The sequence below is a fragment of the Miniopterus natalensis genome, chromosome 1 (assembly GCF_054644295.1).
Source record: "Miniopterus natalensis isolate mMinNat1 chromosome 1, mMinNat1.hap1, whole genome shotgun sequence".
NCBI classification, from domain to species: Eukaryota; Metazoa; Chordata; class Mammalia; order Chiroptera; family Miniopteridae; genus Miniopterus; species Miniopterus natalensis.
The window spans coordinates 135031253-135051728 of NC_142081.1; the positions used below are offsets into that span (position 1 = coordinate 135031253).

General features: G+C 41.3%; 1 protein-coding gene across 8 annotated transcripts in view; it reads right to left on the reverse strand.

Annotated features, from left to right (window-relative positions):
- ZMYND11 (zinc finger MYND-type containing 11) overlaps positions 1-20174 on the reverse strand; it is a 121389-nt gene extending 101215 nt beyond the window's left edge. For 6 of the 8 annotated variants that reach the window (XM_087826094.1, XM_087826093.1, XM_087826079.1 and 3 more), the window contains exon 1: positions 19852-19930. The gene's annotated coding sequence lies outside the window, so the exon portion shown is untranslated. Of the gene's footprint in view, positions 1-19316; positions 19357-19851; positions 19931-20094 lie in introns of those variants that run through there. The other 2 variants (XM_087826062.1, XM_087826057.1) reach the window with 2 other exon arrangements.
- Between the last annotated feature and the right edge of the window lie 302 nt (positions 20175-20476).

Genomic DNA, 20476 nt, shown 5'->3' on the forward strand with positions numbered 1-20476 from the left:
GAGGGAGACAGAGAGAGAGACAAACTGAAACATCTGTTTTTCCATTTGTTTATGCACTCTAGGGTTGCTTCTTTTATGTGCCCTGACTAGGGGCTGAACCCACAATTTTGGCATATGGAGACAACATTCTACCAATCACCAACTGAGCTATCCTGCCAGTTCACCACCTCAAAGCCAATTTGTACTCCTTAATCCCTTCACCTTTTTCACCCAACCCCCCCTTACCTCCCTCCCATCTGGTAACTGTCAAATTTTCTGTGCATCTTCCGGTCATTTACTTTGCTTTTTAGATTCAGCTGTTGATAGGTATGTATTTATTGCCATTTTATTGTTCATACGATATTTTTCTTCCTTCTTAAAGAAGACCCTTTAAAAAATTTTTTTAACTGGCTTAGTGGTGGTAAACTCCTATAGCTTTTTCTTGTCTGGGAAGCTTTTATCTATTTTTTTTTTTTTAATATAGTTTTATTGATTTCAGAGAGAGAGAGGAAAGAAGAGATAAAAACACCAATGATCAGTCACTGATCGGCTGCCTCGTGCACGCCCCCTGCTGGGGACTGAGCCCGCAACCTGGACATGTGCCCTAACCAGAAATCCAACCTCAATCTCCTGGATCATAGGTCGATGTTCAACAGCTGAGGCACGCTCGCTGGGCTATCCTTCAAGTCTAAACGATAGTTTTAATGGTTAGAGTAATCTTGGTTGTAGGTCCTTGCTTTTCATCACTTTGAATACTTCTAGCCAATCGCTTCTGGCCTGTAAAATTTCTGTTAAGAATTAAGCTAACGGTCTTACGGGAGCTCCCATGTAGGTAACTAAGTGCTTTTCTCCTGATGCTTTTAGGATTCTTTGCTTTAACCTTTGGCATTTTAATTATAATGTGTCTTGGGTGGGCCTTTTTGGGTTCATCTTATTTGGGACTCACTGCACTTCCTGGACTTGTATGTCTTTTCTTTCATCAGGTTAAGAAAGTTTTCTGTGATTTTTTCAAACAGGTTTTCAATTTTCAATTTGTTGCTCTCACTCTTCTCCTTCTGGTACCCCCATGCTGGTACACTTGAAGTTATCTCAGAGGCTCCTTATACTATCCTCATTTTTTTGGATTCTTTCTTCTTTTTGCTGTTCTGATTGGGTGTTTTTTGCTTCCTTTTCTTCCAAATTGCTGATATGATTCTTGGCTTCATCTACTCTGTTGATTCCTTGTAAATTATTCTTCATTTCAGTTAATGTATCCATCCTTCATTTCTGACAGGTTCATTATGGTTTCCATGTCCTTTTTTATGCTGTTGAAGTTTTAAGTTCATTGAGTATTCTTATAAAGTGTTTTGAACTTTGCATCCGATAGATTTTGTCTCCATTTTGTTTTTCTAGAGGTTTGTTCTGTTCTGTCATTTGGGACATGTTTTGTCTCCTTATTTTGACAGCTTCCCTACGTTTGTTTCTATTAAATAGAGCTGCTGTGTCTCCTGAGTGGCCTTATGTAGTAGGTGTTCTGTAGGGTCCAGTGGCACCACCACCCCGATCACCTAAGCTGGGAAGTTCAGATGTGCTCCTCCACTCACCCTGCCCCCTGCCATGTGGGCTGTGTCCATCCTTCTGTTGTAGGTGAGCCTTAATTGCTGCTGGCATGTCAATGGGAGGGACTTATCCCCAGGCCGATTGGCTGCAAGGACTGGCTTCGACCACCAAGGAGAATCAGCTGTGCAAAAACCCTCCCCACAGAGCAGAACTTACTTCAGGGGGGCTCTGGTGCCCGCAAAGTCTTCCCCTTCTGTGTGTCACTTGTTAAGACAGTTGGGGGGGTGCTTCAACATGGTTGTAGCTGTCTGCCAGGTGTGCTGGCTCTGGTGTCTCCTGGGAGATGCAGGCTAAGGTTAGTTGCCACCTGTGTTCTACCCAGGGCTACGCGGCATGAGCTACAAAGCGATTTGCAGGTGACTGCTACTTCTGCTGGGCTTGGAGGTGCCCAGGCAAGGCCAAGCTATGAACCAAGGCTGGCTGCTAGTGCCAGGTCTGGGGCAACTGAGCAAGAGGTACGGGGCATTAAGGGGCCAGATTCTGCTTAAGAGATTTTAGGCAAGTCTGAAGCATGAGCCAAGACAGGCCATTTGTAAGGAAAAGCCACTGGAAACAGGTTGGACGGGCCAGCAAGCTGGGTGAGGTGGGGTCTCAGGGAATCACCAGGGTGGGGTAAATATTGTGAGCCAGGTTGATGAAGACTCAGTGCCCACCTTCCGGCTCTGTGGAGGTAGAGTGGTTTCTCAGAAAAGGAACAATGGCCTCTGCCAGCGCTTTTGCCTGGCAGAAAGCTGCCCCTCCAACTCTCACCCTGATGTCAGACAATTCAGTTCCTCCCCATACGTCCCTGGTGCCTTTTGAGCTGCTGCCACAGTGCTGGAGCTCAGAGGGAATGAGTCTGAGTAAGTCCATGTGTGGGCCCTTTAAGAGGAAGGCCTGAGACTCCAGCAGCCCTCCATCTCCCTCAGCCTGAATTCCCACTGGTTTTTACAGCCATAAATTTTGGGGACTTCTCTTCCTGGCACTGTAACCCTGGGCTGGGGGGGCCTATAACCCTCACTCCTTAAATGGGACCTCCAAAGTGGCTATCCCTCCCAATTTTTATCTGCCCCATGTAGGTTTGGGGCTATCCCATTCTGAATCTCCATCCCTCCTACCAGTCTCAATGTGGATTCTTTAATCCCTCGTCGTAGGACTTCCATTCAGTTAGATTTCAGGTAGGTAGAATGATGGTTGTTCTATAATTTAGTAGTAATTTTGATGTGGTTGTCAGGATGCAAGTACCCCATTTACCTACGCCGCCATCTTGACTGGAAGCCTCAAATAACTTTATAATATCCTCCCCTCCCCTCTACCACCAAAAAAATTAAAGAAATGCTAGATTATATACAGCAAACTCTCAAATATCAATTCAAAAATCTGTGCCTACATAACTTAAAAAATATTATTATAAAGGTATTTTTATTGTTGTTTGTTTGTTTTTAATCCTCACCCGAAGATGTGTTTTTCATTGATTCTACGGGGGGAGAGAAACATCAATGTGAGAGAGAAACATCAATCAGTTGCCTCCCATAAGTGCCCCGACCAGGAATCAAACCAGCTACCTGGGTATGTTCCCTGACTGGGAATCAAACCCACAATCCTTTGGTACACAGGACACTCTAACCAAATGAGCCACGCCAGCCAGGGCTTTGTTTGTATTTTTAATTTGACTCTAATTATTTTGTGCTTTTACTAAATAAGTTATCATGTCCTGGATATTTATGAAAACTCAGACAAAATAATCACAAATCTCTCTCAAATGAATATAATCCACCAGTCTACTTCCAAATTTATGGTTTTCACATTACCTGAAAAATAGGGAATAAGCTGTTTTGTTTAACCTAAATAAGGGCCTTTATGCTAAAGTATGTATCATATTTGTGATCAGCATAAGAAATTTGTGGTTAGTGTTAAGAAATTAATCACATGAAAAGGGGAAAAGGTTCTCCAATAAGTTAGTTAAATGACTCATGTAAATAAAACACTACAATTCAGTAATGCCCAGATTATCATTTTCAAAAATAAGATGTATAAATCTTCCAAGTGCTGATTTCTTTAAGCATTAATCATTTCTTAAAATAATGTGACTGCAAATCTAACTTTTGTTAGGCACACCCATACCTGTTTAAAGGAAGTATATAGCAATCTTATTTTCTTATCTTAGTAACTCAGAGCCATCATCACACGCAATAGTACATCAACACCTCAGTGAGTTACACAGAAGCTGCCTGTCCCTACTCCAGGACTCAACCTCAGGGCTCTCAAGGGCCAGGTAACTGTTGTGGGGTTCTCTTGTGAACTACAGGTTGTTAGCAGCATCTCTGGCTTCTGACCATCGGGTGCCAATAGTATTCCCCAAGGCATGACAATCAAAAATGTCTCCAGACATTGCCAAATGTCCCTTGGGAGGGAAGGGGGGTTGGCAAACTCACTGGCTGCAAACCAAATGGTCATGCTTTTTGCATGTATTTGATTTTTTAATTTTCTATCTCTTCCCACAGTGTTCACCTCCCAATGGCACAGCAATCTTTTTTAAGTATGCATCTTTCTCAAAGAATTCTTTTCCTTTTAAAATTATTTTAAGTGTGCTGTCCACCAAAATATCAGAACACCTCTTTGGTCATAGTTGAAGAGGGTGGAACTCTCCTCTAAATATAGGGTATGAGTTTTTAGATAATAACTATTATAGATATTAGCCTTTTAGATTATTTGTTCTTGCTTTCATTTTCACCAAAACCAAAAGTACAAAAATGGTATCCTGTTTTAATCTGCTTTTAAGATTGCTATTGAAGCCAAACATCTTTTCAAGTAATTTTTTTTTTTTACATTAGTAGCTCTTCCTTAGGAAAGTGTTTGTGTTCTCTGGTATTGTGTCATTTGCCATTTTCTTAATAATTTTTCAAAAGTCTTTAAAAACCTGAAGAATGGTACCCTTTGGGTCATCATTATGTTGCCAATATTGTCTGTTTCTGTCTTTGTTTATAATAGGTTTTTCAGTTTTAAATTGTTATGTAATCAAATTTGTCAATCTTTTCCTCTAAGATTTTTACTGTTGGCATCAATCACCTTTCTCAACTTAAAATTTAAAAAACACATACTAAAACAATGTACACTTTTCCTCTATAAAATCTTAATCTCTTTAAATCATATGAAATGCTTTCTGACAAAGAAATCCTGATCCTTTTTTTAAAGCCAAATTTACCAAAGGCCTAGAGTATATTAAGGTCTACGTAGGTTGGAAAAAGAGAGAAAATTTAGAGAGGAAAAAATGTCCAATTAATAGAACTCAAAATAAGACGAATTTTCTTATATTTCATTTATAGCCATGAAATTTCAGTACAAAACTTTTTATAAAATGAAATAATTAAGATATAAAATCACCATAAAAACCCTGACACAGAAAAACTTTAGCTTACTGTATCTAGTTGATTCTCGTTTTTCACAGATTCCATATTTATGAATTCACCAACTTGCTAAAATTATGTGTAACCCCACATTCAACACCTGTGGCCTTCTGCAATTATGTGCATGTTCCCAGCTAAGTCCGTGGAGCAGGTTGACGCTCTGCCTTCTCCTTCCAGCTCAGACTGCAAAAAGTGTCCTTTTTGCAATCTAGTGCCACATTTTTTGTTTCTGTTGCTTTTGCTGTTTAAAATGGCCCCAGGCATGATGCTGCCCAGTGTTCCTGAGCACAGGAATGCTGAGATATGTCAAATGAGTTTCATTTAGGTCCCAGTCATGAAGCTAACAGCTATCAGATACACCCAGAACAAGGAAGAGGAGTGTCCCATCAGTGCCTGAGGGCACTCTGGAAGAATGCTAAATAAATAACATTTAGAGTGTGTGAGGAAGCTACAAAGAAGATGGAATAGTGGCTAAATTCATGGATCCATAAGATGACAACCAACAAAAAGTGGAACAGAGGGTTGGAGGCTGAAAGCCAAAGAAATGTAGTTTCATTATCCAGGTTCAGGAAAATACTAAACCCTCCTCAGCTAGAGCTGGGTGGCATTTCAAAAGGTGGTAGACACTATGGGGGGGGGGGGGGGGGACGGACGGACCTACAGACAAATGTTAATATAGGAAAATAGTAGAAGAACAGGTTTCCAACACTGAGTGTGGATTGTTTTACAAGGATGTTGGTAAACCAACCTATATATATGGAAACAGCATTCTGTTTTACAAAAATGTCATGACCAGAGGCTCACAGACCTAACCCTTTATTCCCCAAGAAGAAAAGGGTCAATAATGGCTAATTCAGTGTTCTTGGTGACTTTATAAAACATTACCATAGCAAATAACAAGAAATGACTAGCCCGGACGGGAGTGGCTCAGCCACTGAGCATCAACCTAGGATCCAGGAGATCGCGGTTCTATTGCCAGTCAGGGCATACGCCTGGGTTGCAGGCTCGGTCCCCAGTCAGGGGCGTGCAGGAGGCAGCCGATTAATGACTCTCTCATCATTGATGTTCTCCCTCTCCCTTCTCTATGAAATCAATAGACTTTTTTTTTTAAGTAGTTTTTAAAAAAAGAATTGACTGATTATAACAAAATGTGATCTTTGCTTTTTAAATGTTTTGAACAGCCATTTTTATAACATTATAAAATAAAACTCCTGAAAACCATTTTAAGTAGGGAGATGGAAAAACTGAAGGTTTTACGATATTTCCAGTTAGAGATAACCAACTTTGATGTTCAATGTCCGCATGGTAGAAACAAGGATTACTGTGATCCTATAATTTGCTCATAATATTATCTCCTAACAAGTCAATTAAAATAACATAATCACTGCCTTCCAAGAACTTAAAAATCTACAAAATCAGGTATATGTTTATATTAAAATTATTTTTAATTAGCCATTCATTTATTACATAGCAATCATACTAAGTTAACCAGAATGCTTCATTTCTCAAATACTTTTTTTTCTTCAAATGGAATTTGTCATATTTGTAGAATGATAAACTTCAAATCTGAAGAAAATGACAAATAGAAATTCTGGATTTCAGAACTGATAGAATAAGAAACACTTGAGAGTACACAATAGCACTATATTGAAGGTACTCAAGGGCAGAGAGACAAAAGGAAGTCAATTTTATCTGATGTTTACACTAGAAGTAACACATCTTGCTTATTAAATGTCTGAATGGATTTAAAAGGTAGACAACTCAAATGGTTTATACTTTCATGCACACTGTCATAACATACTTCTAAATAGAAGATCTAGGTAATATCTCAATTTGTACTGACCTCTTTTTTCCTAATACATTTACCTTTAAAATTATCACCTCTTTAAATTCATGAAATTAGACAAGTTTACAACTGATGTTTTCCACTACTTAGATTCTGATATGAAAATGAGCTACAATTTTTAAAAACCCTCAATTATTTAGCAGTCCATATAAAAGATAACAATGGAGCAAATCTTATTTTACTATATGAATTTTGCTATAATGAATAAGCAACGGGAGAAACAACTAAGAAATTACACCACCACATTCTAGATCAAAGATGGCAAGTCCATGCATGGGGTGAGAACAGCACATGGCACAAAAACTCCTGGTACATGCTCTGCACCCATGCAAATGTCATCCAGAACAGCATGCATTTCGGCTGACATTCCACATCTGAGCATGATTCAGTTAAATGTCTTTTTCTATTGATTTTAGAGAGAGAAGAAAAGAGAGGAAGAGACAGAGAAATGTTGATTGGCTGCCTTCTGTATGCCCCTTGAGGATCGAGCCTGGAACCTGGGCATCAAGCCCACAACCTGGGCATGTACCCTAACAGGGAAGTGAAGGGTGACAACCAACCAACTGAGCCACATCAGCCAGGACAGAACTTAGTTATTTTCTTTTCCATACTATAGGATTGAATTGATATAACATACATCTCCAAGTTTATTATATCTTTGAAAAGGTATACACATTTTATTATTAAATATTCAAGAAAATCTGAAATCTTACAATTATTTTACACACTGTAAAGTGTACAGCAACTGTGGACACAAGCAACAGCAGACACTGATGATATCTGCCAGTAAATCTGGCACTCTCTCTAAGTTGCCAATTACCTGTTATTTTAATAAAATGTCTGTTTCTAGGTTTCAATTTGATTAAAATGTTTCCAATAATCTGGAATAAAGGTTTCAAAAAAGTTTAGTTTCATTTCACATTTCTAACTGGTTTGTAATGACTGCCTAGGGCACTGTGTAAGGAGTGTGAGGTCAAGGAGTAAATTTACAGGTTATTGGGAAGGAAGGGGAAGAGATTGAGTCTCAAGAAAACTAAAAAAAAGTATATAATTATTAACTGTGGTTAACAAAGGCACTTTGTTTTTTAAAACAATCCCATCTCATCAGCATTTAAAATGGCCACAGCCTAAGTAAGACATGGCTCAATTCTGAAAATTGCCAGAATGGCACTGAGAGCGCTCACATTCATCATGCCTCCTTGGCTAACCTTGGTGCAGCTGGCAAACAACTTCCTTCACTTATGACTACATTCTCAACTTTCTCCCTCCGTTTCTGAAGGTGGGGTGGGTAGGCAGAGTAATAGGAGTCCCTCTCTAGTCTGAGAAGCAGGTATCCATAAAAAGGGAGAGAATAAAAGTGAAAATAATTTACTTTATTAGATTCTGCTTCAGCCTTTCTCCTCTCTCATAGAATAACTGCCCTCCTCCTAAGAAATATTAAAGTATAATACTTGATAAAGTATAAAATTCATCCCCAAATATACCAAACATCTAAATTTCATACAGAAATATTAACAATGGTAAGCTAACAATATATTGTTATACTTTACTACTGTGTTATTAAACTCTATAAATATGTTTAAAAAGTAGTATCCTAACAAGCTAATACAAATGCTATTTCAGCACATGCAACACTAGTTTTAACCATACTTAAGTGACACTCAAGGGTATTTTATAGCTCCCTACCATCGACTCTTTTCATTATTCTGTTAGAATACCCAGGTCATTTAATCAGTCAGCATTTATTTACATTAAACAACAATTGTGGTTGTTATGAGTACAGATGCTGTGGGGGTACAGCACAGAATGGTACAGAGAAGGTTGTGTTCCTTTACCTCAACTTGTAGGATCGTTATAATTTCCCTCAAGAATTGACATTTAACCTAGGGCCACTAAGATATTTAGGACTGGCAAGGAAGGTAGCAGCAAAGACAGACTACATAAAGGAAGCATGGTACACAGGGGCCAGGTTATATGGAGTTTCATACACCACTATAAAGGACTTGAGACTTTAACCTAATGGCAATTGGAAGTCACTGAAGAATTCAGCAGGTCAGAAGGATTAGACTTTCAACAGCTATTTTAGCTTAGTTTAGTCTGTACCAACCATGGTAATTCCATCTTTCGTATCACCTGATACCAGGTTCAGCACCTGGTATATGATGACTCAATGAGGGAAAAGTGTGCTAGGGCTACTTTTAGGACAGATGTCTTAGCTCCTATGAAATGGTATCTTCTTTCTTTGACTATTGTTAGGTGTAGATATGATGCCCCAAACTGATGCAGCCATCTTGCAACCATGAGGGGAACTAGTGTAAAAATAAAGCTGAGGATGAGGGTGATGGACTGGACAAAGGAAAGTCGGTCTCTGGCAGCCTGGAGGTCCTGAGGACCTCTCAGGAACAGCTCCAATTGTTCGATGGTGGTAGAAGCTGGGCTGAGAAAAGCAGCAAAACAAAAGGAAAGACAAAGCTTTTGATGAGGGTTCAGAAAGGACAAAGTTTATAAAGGGGAGAAAAGAAAACCAGAGCAGTGGGTGTAGAGTTCAGAAAATGTTTTAGTTGTTTTCGTTGTGTTTATTTTGGAATGGTAAGAGATGTCTGAGTGTATTTCAATGCAAATGAAAGGGAGTGAGTCCAGAAGAGGATTACAATAAAATAGGTGAGTTCTGGAGTGAATCATCTACGGACACGTGAAGAGAAAGACAAAAGGAGATGGTGAGTGCAGGCTGGCAGGCCTGGAGTAAAATAAGTTGCTTCCCACATGATGCAGTCTCTTCTTGTCTGAAAGAAAGAGAGGCCAAAGTGGGCTAAAGTGAAGGAAAAGAACCTGAACAAAGCCTGTGGCCTCCTGAGTGGAGACTAAGATCAGGGACTAGTGGCCAGTTTTCAGTTTACCATTTCTATTGGTAGAATCCAAACTTTTAAGCCATTTACCTTCTATGACTCAAACTTCAGGTCCTCTTCCTTTCCTATTATTTATAACATTTGGGACTGAGAACAAATACTGACTCGTAATAGCAAGCCCATTTAACATGCCCGCTGTATTACTCAAGGTAAAATTTTATAAAAAGATTCTATTTAAAATGCAATACTAACAGCAGCAATTAATATAATTCTTGGATGTATCTGGTAATCTAAAACTGAGAAAATGATATATATTTAAGAAAATCTGATTTAACACAGTTTAAAAACAGATAAAACTATCACCTGAGTAAAAAAAAAACAAGAAAAAAACAGTTAAAGGACACGAGTGGGAAATCCGCTGTGGATGGCCTGTGCCCTATGCTCAGAAGAGCAAATGAAACATGGCTCAGACCTTGTTGGAGACTCCAACAGTCAGCACCAGGCCATGAGACCTCCCTGGGCCACTCCCTCCTCCTTTAAATCCCACCTGGCTTCTGCAGAACTGATGGATACTGCAGCAGAGAGGAAGGAAGAGAAACCCGTGGACATTATCAGGCACTCCACAGGATCCCAAGGCCACTGTCACACCTCAGCATGCTCGAGTCAGAAATACAGTAACCAAGGAGAGGTGCAGATATTGGCCAGCAGTGGTCAAGTGACAGGGCTTCTTCTCTCGTATTCTTCTGGTACCCAGCTCAGACACCTAATCTGTTCCTGCAATGCCCAAGTCTCTGGGGAACAACCTATAAGTGAAAATGACACCCCCAATCTGGAGGAATACCAAGGATTGCCTGAAATCCAGACAAAGGCCAGGGTTAGCCAAATCACTAAGAGGCCGAAAAACCTTCTCTGTGATCTAAGTCCTGCCTACAGACACAACCCACCATGGTTGGCATGACTGTCTAGGAAAGACATCCAAGCTTTTCCGATACCTATTAGGGTCGAAAGCTTACTCCAGTACCCACAAGAACACTAGGCTGCTGCTCAAATTACGGAAAAGCCCAGAGACACTGAAACTGAGTGGCAGTTTATCTCCTGAATATCATTCATCTCAGACATGATGCAGGACTATCAGCAAACACCCATCAACCCTACCTTTGATATCCATCCACCTTCCATGACCAACAGTAGAGCAACAATACAAGAGCATTTTAGAGGAACCAGAAAAGAACTGAGGTTTTCTTCTAGGAAGAATTTATTTTTCAGGCTGTCAATCCTCTTTAAAAAACTTCATGAATATTATTCTTGTAAGAATTTCTAAGACATAGAGCTAAAGGTAACAGGGTACATCATTTTCTATAAGCCACTCAAAAAAAAAATATTTAAAAGGCATATATACCATAGCCTACTTAAAAAAATAAAATAAAAATTTGAAACTTGAAAAGTTAAAAAAAAAATTGTGGAACTTTAAAAAAGAGCTCAGATCTACCTCCAGAGATTAATTTAATGTTTTTATTACGTGAAAAAAGTAATCCAGATGCTCAGTCATGATTGAGAAACAGTTGTATGGTATGTCAGGCCACTCTTGGCTTCAATGTGTCAGCTAGAATCCCCAAAGAATTTATATAAAAGAGTGAGATCCAAATACTACTGCAACTAAGGCTTAAAACAGTACATTTTTCATTAGCATTTGTTTAAAATATGCAAATGAATCAAGAGAAAGTATAACTTTAAATTAGATTGGTAATTGTTCAGCTTTTAATTCACCTGAAAAGTCACTTAAGTCTAAAACTAGTAATCCTAAGAAAATAAAATTTAACTTTAAAATTATTCAAATGAAAGTTTCTTACCTGAAACAATCCAACATAAATATTGATCACAAGCAAGAGGCCTCTTAATATTATGTGTGTAGAATATCTATGTTAAGAATAATAAAATAACTAGATACAGTATTTCAAAATAAAACATACCAGGTATTTTGACATAATACTCAATGTGCTTATTTTTTAAACATAAAAAAATGTTAAACTGTAAGTACAGTAGGAAAATAAATCACCTTAAACTTTGTCCTCTGTGATTTAAAAAGATAAAATCTCTAATGATTAGTAAAATGCCCCAAAAATCTTTTAAATATGACATTAATGGAAATCCCCCCAAAAATTCATCTCACTTGTTTCTACCAAAAGAACTGGTCAATCTAGGTATATTTTATATTAATTCAAGAAGGGCTCCATGTCAAAAATCAAAATTAAAGACAATCTCCTAAACAGCATTTCTCAGATACAGTTTTGAGAGAAAATAAATCAACAGGCGGATAAATCCGTCTACTAAAAAAACTAAAAAGTTCATAATAGCGTTCAAGTTGAACTTCCCCATGCAACGCATTTCCCCATGCTGAGCCTTCATTAAAAGATTTCTTTTTTTAAAATCTTTAACTATTTAACAAGAAAGTCATATTTACTATGTAACATCTCCACTGATGAATATCAGGATGTGAATCTGTGAATGCTACAACTCAGTTGATCTCTCTCTTCACCATATGATTCTGGTATTTTAGTTGATGGTAAACACCTACAGAACTCTAAAGCCTTCACATTTAGAGCAACTTTCAAGAAATTAGTTATTTCAATACAAACTGAACTTATTCAGCATAGGGAATGCTAAAGGATTCCTCAAGACAATGACTCCCCTTCTCAGACAGCAAGAACACTTTGGTGTTGGAGTTAATTCTGAACATTTTCCAACATTTCTCTACTATACGTAAGTATTAAAGTTGTAGGTTCCTCCCCTCCCGCCCTATGCCAAATATCTTCATAATACAAGCTGCCAAAAGTGACAAGAAAGTAAACCAATTATAGATGCTCATTCTTAGATAACCAGTGAAACTGGAATTAATCAGAACTTTACGTATGGAACATTCTGATTACCAGGTTTCTAGTATTCCTTTTCTTTCCATCCCCTACTTTTGTATAGAGAACGAGCTTAGTTTTACATTCTTTTATTATCCCCCACTTTGGCACACAAGTAAATAAAAATACATTTGGGAGATGAGGGTGCATCAGTACAAAGATTCAAGGACTTCAGCATTTTAGGAGATAGCAGCCTTAGGTTTTGGTGGTTTTACACTTGAATTCAAACACCCACTTGGTCATGTATTCCGTGTGACCTCAGGCACGGGTAACATCCTCCTCCTGAGTCTATTATACGTTATAGAATACTTATAATTGTAGTATAATTTTGGGACTTGTCATATAATCATACTGTAATACTACTTCCCTCATGCTGCTGTGAGGAGAAATGGAGTAAGTAAATTGCCTAGCATAGTAGGTGCTCAACAAGTGACACCTTTTTTTAAAAAAAATGGTGCTGCCACAAGCAAAGTTTATGATGTAACACAGCTTCCTAAAACTGCTTAGAGATTTCTAAAGGGACATAATACATCTACACAGTCAAATTAAAATGTATTTAAGCCATTTTTAAAATAGCATTTTAGCCCGGCCGGGCATGGCTCAGCGGTTGAGCATTGACCTAGGATCCAGGAGACAGCAGTTCGATTCCCGGTTAGGGCACATGCCCAGGTTGTGGCTCGCAGACAATCAATGACTCTCTCATCATTGATGTTTCAACTCTCTCTCTCTCCCCTCCTCTCTCTGAAATCAATAAAGATATATTAAAAAAATATATATAGCATTTTAATCCTAATTGTAAGACCTCCCAATCTCAATACATATCCATTAAAAGATATTTGCAGATATCTTTTTTTAGTGTTTACATGATAAATGTTTGAACTAGGAAAGAAGAATCTTCCTTCTTCAAATTATATTTTAAATTTACTTAGCATACAAGTAGATCAAACTAGAAAAAACATCAGAAATTTTAAGTGGGCACACCTTTCACTTAATGCTTAGAAAATATTTGGAGAACATAAAAATTCATAACAAAGTTGTTTTTAAAAATTCTCAGGTAATTAACAGTGAAATCACAAAATTAGAAATCATCATTAAGACTTCAAAGTAGCCCTAGCTGGTTTTGCTCAGTGGTTAGAGCGTCAGCCTGAGGACTGAAGGGTCCCAGGTTCGATTCTGACCAAGGGCATGTACTTTGGTTACAGGCTAGATTCCCAGCACCGGTCTGGGCGAGTGCAGGAGGCAACCAATCAATGTCTCTCACATCCATGTTTTTCTCTCCCTCTCTCCCTCCCTCCTTCTCTCCCTGAAAAGCAATGGAAAAAATATCCGTAGGTGAGGATAAAAAAGCACACACCCTCAAAAGTAATCTTTGCTGAAATACAATGTACCTTAACTCACATACATTGCTCCACAGAATATACACTTTCTTCTGTCACATTTCATTGCACTTGCTTCAATAATGATGCTACTTAGCAAGGGTCCAATACACAGTAGTTTCAATAAATAACAATGTTTAATGAATGAACAAGAGATTAAAACATTCTACCCATTGTAAAAAATACAATATAATATTTTAATGTGATCTTTTGAAATGGATTATGGAGTAACCTGAACCATAAAAGTATTTATTTAAAACAAAACTATTTTATCTAGTATACTTAAATACTGCTCAGTTAACAAAAAAAAAAAAAAAAAGCCTGGCCAGGTGTGGCTCAGCGGTTGAGCATCCACATAGGATCCAGGAGATTGTGGTTCAATTCCTGGTCAGGGCACGTAACCGGGTTGCGGGCTCCATCTGATCCCCAGTCAGGGCATGCAGGAGGCAGCCGATCAATGACAACGCTCTCATCATTGATGTTTCTATCTTTCTCTCCCTCTCCCTTCCTCTCTCTGAAATCAATAAAGATATTTAAAAACAAAAACAAAAAAAACACATTAACACACACTGTATACAAGTTTTCAGGACCAGACATTTTCCAAATAATGTATACCAGGCACATAAATATATGAGTCAATGATTCCCTAAAAATGCTCATATAACAACATTCCATTACCTTTGTCATGTCTTTCTTTAATTTCACATAAAGGTAGGGAAACATTTAGCCATTTATTTATTGAACAGAAAATATACCCCAAAATAGAATGAAAGAGTAACTAAATATCTAATTAGTTATTAGTTCCACATAAATCATATTCTTCATAAAACTAAATTAAATATCTAACAATTTGCTAAATTTCCCTACTAAATAATGGGATATACAAATATTTTTTAATTTCCAAAAATTTTATTTTACAGACTATTTACTTGCATTTGTAAGTAATTTTGATATTAAATACTGTATAGTATTTTCACAATAGAAACTAATAGCACACACACATGCAAAAAGATCTTCCCTTAAGGCAGTACATTCGTGTTTAAAACATTAGTTAAGACTTGATTATTCAAAGACTATACTACTGGATATTTAGATTTTGATTTTTATCTCCCATTATCTTCATTTTTATCACTTTACCTCTTATTACGGGGATTTTGTTATATGAATCACATTCTCTCACAAAACTCCTAGTTCACTCACTTCTCATTAGCGTGTGCACGCGCTAGGATGGAGATGTTATAGGAGGTGGGGCCTTCCATAATTAAAAGGAAGACTGCTATGTTTTTAAGATAATCATGTGCAGTACTTCTAAAAGTGGGACAGTGTATGTAAAGAAATTTGCACAGTGGCTGAGACACGGTAAACATACAATATGTGATACAAATTATTATATTTTGTGTAATAAACTTATTGATAACCAAAACATTTCTAAAATCAAAACCAAAGGAAGCTATACCACTGATGTGAAGAACCTTCAAATCACTAATAATCTTCACAGAATCACTGCACCAAAGAAGATTTAAACTGTTTTGAAAATTTGGCACCATCAGTGCAAGGAAGTAACTGAAAGTTATCATGCAAGAGATACAGGTAGAAATTAAACTCACATCAGTTATTTTTTACTTCTTGACAAAATTCCTAATAAAAATGTTTGAGGGATTAGTTCCACAATGATCAAATCAAGAGATGCTAAAAAAAAAAAAAAAAAAAAAAAAATTAGAGATGCTAAGCAGTGAGTGCTTCTTTATTTAGAAAGTCCATCTGCTTCAAGCAAATATAAAACATACAACCTGAAGCAGTTACAGACAGGGTGGCAGATGTAGGAGAAGAAAAAAATATTAATTTAAAACCAATGGTTAAAATAAGAACGCTCACACTATGTACTTCAATTACCTATATTCTCCATCAAATATTAAGAAGTAATGATAGGCAGCTGCCAGGGGCTGGGGAGATGGCAAGTTAAGTGTTTAATTGATATGGAGTGTGTTTTACAAGATGAAAAGAGCTATGGAGATGAATGATGGTAATGGCTGCACAACAGTGTTAATGTATTTAATATCACTGATCTGTACACTTGAACATGGTTAAGATAGCAAATTTTATGTTATGCATATTTTATCACAATTTAAAAAGTTAAAAAAAAAGTAATGATAGAAAGGTCATTAAAATTGCTTCAAGTAAATGAGGCCCAAGGAATGTAACAAATGCTTATTTTCCAGCCTTTTGAGAAAACTAAAGTGAAAGATTCAGAGGTATGCTACAACAGTCCAATTCAAATTAGTAAGACAAGGCATATGTGAGTATGCCATCCTATAATTTCAGAGCTTCACACCTTTCCACACTAGTTTAATTATTAGTTAACAGTGAATTTAACTCAAATGAATTAAATTAGTCTAATAGTCGTTTATGGGTAAATAACCCTATAGTACAATATAACCTAATATCACTTTTCAGATGAGGAAACTGAGACCAGCCATGATAAGTGTGTAATTTGCCCAAGATCACTTTGCTAGTAAATAAGAGAGGTGAGATTCAGACCCGAGCCATCTAACCTCCACTACGCTACCTCTCTAATTTAATGACAAAATTATCTAATTACCCTGTAAATATATTCAATGTTAAATCCAAGTTAAGGTTGCCAAACAGTGAAAAGTTTTTAACTATCATTAAGTCTTACTGTCCATTTTCTCATTTTTTTTCTGGATATATTCTCTTTGCTTAAATGTTTTCCATGTGGAAATCAACTAAAGGATGCTAATGGCAAGTAAGGAAAATCTGACGCCAGAGGTTTAGGGCTCTAAGCAGTATTAGACTGCACTTGCTACTTCCATTACAAATGTTACATTTCTTAATTAGCTTCATTTAGTGTCTCAGTTAAGGTATGCCAAAGAGTATGAATGTTTCTATTATATACTATCTGAACAACCCTTAAAGGAAAGGGAGATAGGGTTACAAAAGGGTGAGAGTTCAAATCAACGCATGTCAATTCACCAACACATGCAAGATGACATCCACTCAAAGTATCAACATAATGATATCCTAGGACTATTTAGTCTGAACAAAAGTGCTAAGTCTTAACATTTAAATTGATCTTTCTTTGTAAAGCTGGAAGCACTTACGTGCATTTTTTAAAAACACCTTGTAACAGGTAACTGCAAAAATAAATCGCCCAATTACAGGATGTAAAAGGGAGATTCAGTTTTCATATAAAAACATCTATGGCAAAAAAGTACATGTAAAAGATAGAAATCCTGTTAACCACGGGTAGTTAAGCGAGAAAAAAATTTTATTGTCATAATCACATCCCATATCTTCTAATCCTTGATTCTCTAGCCTCGCCATCTTATAAAGAAGAGCCCAACAAAATGATGACTGTAACCAGCACAGTCAAAAACAAGAAAATCACACGCCTGTACAAAACTCATATATATATTTTAAATATCTTTATTGATTTCAGAGAGAGGAAGGGGGGAGGGAGGGAGGGAGGGAGGGAGGGAGGGAGGGAGGGAGACATCAATGATGAGAGAGTTGTCATTGACCTGCTGCCTCCCGCACGCCCCCAACTGGGGACAGAGCAGGCTACCCGAGCATGTGCCCTGAGTGGAAATCAAACCGTGATTTCCTGGATCCTAGGTCGGTGTTCAACAGCTGAGCCATGCCCGGCCGGCCTCTATATATATATTTTATTTTATTTTTTTTTTTTAAATTCTCACCCGAGAATGTGTTTATTGATTTTTAAACAGAGAAGAAGGGGAAGAGAGAGAAAGCAATTGGTTGCCTCCCATATGCACCGTTGGACCAGAGATTGAACCTGCAACCTAGGTATGTGCCCTGACCAGGAATCCGAACGTGAAACCTTTTGGTGTATGGAGAGGATGCTCCAACCAACTGAGCCATGTGGTCAGGGCCAAAACTTGTATTTTATCTCATGCTTGTAGAAATTAGAATCCCGAAAAAAATCAAAGGTGACCTTGTTAACCAGAAAACACTCAGATTTTCAAAGTACAACCAAGACTAACTCCCTAACCTCCAACCATTAATTACCACCGATGACCCCAAAACCTAAAAAGATTATGTATGCACCCCATAATTACTAAGCTACAACTACTACATTTCTCAGTTTAAAAGAAAATAAGTACTGTAAATGTACTTTCTGTCTTTCAACAAACAGATTAAATTATTTTTAAGCAAGCTCTTGGCTCCATGGACATGGCTTACTGTAGAATGCAGAACACCTGGGTGAAGCAGACCAGAGGACGCAGTACAAAACCTCTGAGGGTCAGGTGGGCCCCTCCAACCATCAGGCACCCATCCTTGAACAGGCTACCTGGACATCTGCTTTAAGTCCACAGACACACCATATATACACATATATGTGTGCAGACCGGGCACCATGGACACAACGTATGTAACACCGGGTATCCCATGCCCCCACCAGGTACTATTCAGACACCATACGTAACACAGGGCACCAAGGACACACCGAGTATCACAAGCACAGCGCGTATTAACACCAAGCACCACGCACCATGGGAGGGAGGCACCGAGTATCACGCCCACACCCATAAACAACACCGGGCACCAATGGACACACCGGGTATCATGAGCACACACTGGGTACCAGGCACATGCCCGGAACCATGCCCACACCGTAAAGCGCCTTCACAGCTGGCCCAGAAGAGAGGCGTGAGGGGGCAGTCCACGTGGAAGTTGGGTCCCCGGGACGCCCCAGGAACCCCGGTACGGCAGCGGCTCTCCGCACGCCCGTGGAGTGGTGAACCCCGCAGGCAGTCCCAGCGGCCTGGGGGACCTGCGGCGGCGGCGGAAGCCGCGCCACCGTGGGTTCCCAGCCCCGGGGGACACGGACCCAGCCTCGCTTGGGTCTCTGGGGACCGCCTGCCCAGCCTCGGCCATGGCTCCCGAAAAATGAACCGCGACTGCAAACGCCCGCTCCCGCCCTCCTCTCACACTCACGGGGCCGCCTTCCGCAGGATCTCGAATCTCGGCCGCCCGCCCCAGGGCCTGCCCGCGCGCGGAGGGCGGACCTGGCGTGCGACGCTCACGCGACACCCCGGCTTCTCCGCCCGAGCAGGCCCCTCACGGTCTCCCCCCTCCGGGCCTCCCCTGCCGGCCCACCGGAGGCGAGGGGGCGCCGACGGGACCCCCGCAGGCCCGGGGCCGCCGCACACAAAGCTCCGTGGGCAACTCAGGGCCGTTCGCGAGAGGGCGAGCGGCGGTCACACCCGCGCGAAGCCCCGGGAGGCTGCAGCCGGGCCGGGGCTCCACAAAGCTCGGCGGCAACGCCACGGACGCCCCAGCCACGACCGCCCCCGCCCGCGCCCGCGCCCCATGCCCGCCGCGGAGCCTCTGCCTACCATTATGCTCGGGTCCCAGCCGCTGCCGCGGTGCCCGCCCTCCGCCGCCGCGCCCGGCCCCTCCGCCGCGCCGCGCCGCCTCCTCCCGGGTCTGGGCCGCGGGCGCGGGGGGGCCGCCGGCCTCCGCCCCCGCCTCCGCCCCCGCGGGCTCGCTCTGCCCGGCCCTCCACCGCCCTCCTCTCCGGCTCCACGGACCCGGCCTCCCGCTCTCAGCGGCTCCGCGGGCCCAGCCTCCCGCTCTCCCCGCCGCCCTCCTCCCGGCCTCGCGGGCCCGGCCTTCCGCCCTCCACGGAGTCTCCTCGGCCCCGCCGGCCAGGCCTCCCTGGCGTCTCCCCGCCGCCCTCCTCCCCGGTTCCACAGGCTGGGCCTCGCGCTCTCCCCGGCGTCTCCCGGCCGCCCTCCGGCCACTCGGCGCTTCAGGGCGCCATGTTTACAGCCCGCACCTCAGCAGCGCGCGGGCGCCGGCGAGGGGAAGGCGCGGCGGCCGGCGGGCCGGCAGGGCCGCGGACGCGGAGGCCGCGCCGCCCGGACTTACGGGGTCTCCTGGCGGAGCGGCGGGCCCGGGCGGGGCGGGAAGTTGGGGCGCCGCCGCCGGGAAAGTTTCCGTCCTGCGAGGACGCGGCGCTGCTCACATGGCGGGGTGCGCGCGGGCGGCCGCTCGCGGGCCGCCTCCTCCACCTCCGCCCGCCCCCGGACTTTATTGTGCGGCGCCGGCCGCGCTGCGCTCTGGGGCTCGGGCTCCCTCCCGGCGGCCCGCGCCGTGCACGCCCACACCCACCTTCCCTCCGTCCTGTCCGCGGCGCCTCTACCCGAATTTGTTCCAGCATATTCTCACATCGCCGCACATGCACTTCACATCCCCACACGTGGAAGCTACGTAGGTGCCGGCGCGCGGGCGCGGAGCGGCGCACAAAGGTCCCGGCCCGCATTGTTCCGCGCGCGGCCCGCGGGCTCGGCGGCGCCAGCCGGGGCCGGCTCCCGCCGCGGGACCTGTTTCCTCGCGAGCAGCCGAGCGGCCTGCAGGCTTCGCGAAGCATTCATTTTTACATTAACAAATCTGGGAGTCTGGTTTTAGTACCTGTTCAATCCTGTCGTCAAAAAGAAACGCAGGGCTTGGCTAATTCCTTATTCTGTACGGCACACAAATAGGACTTGGAGAA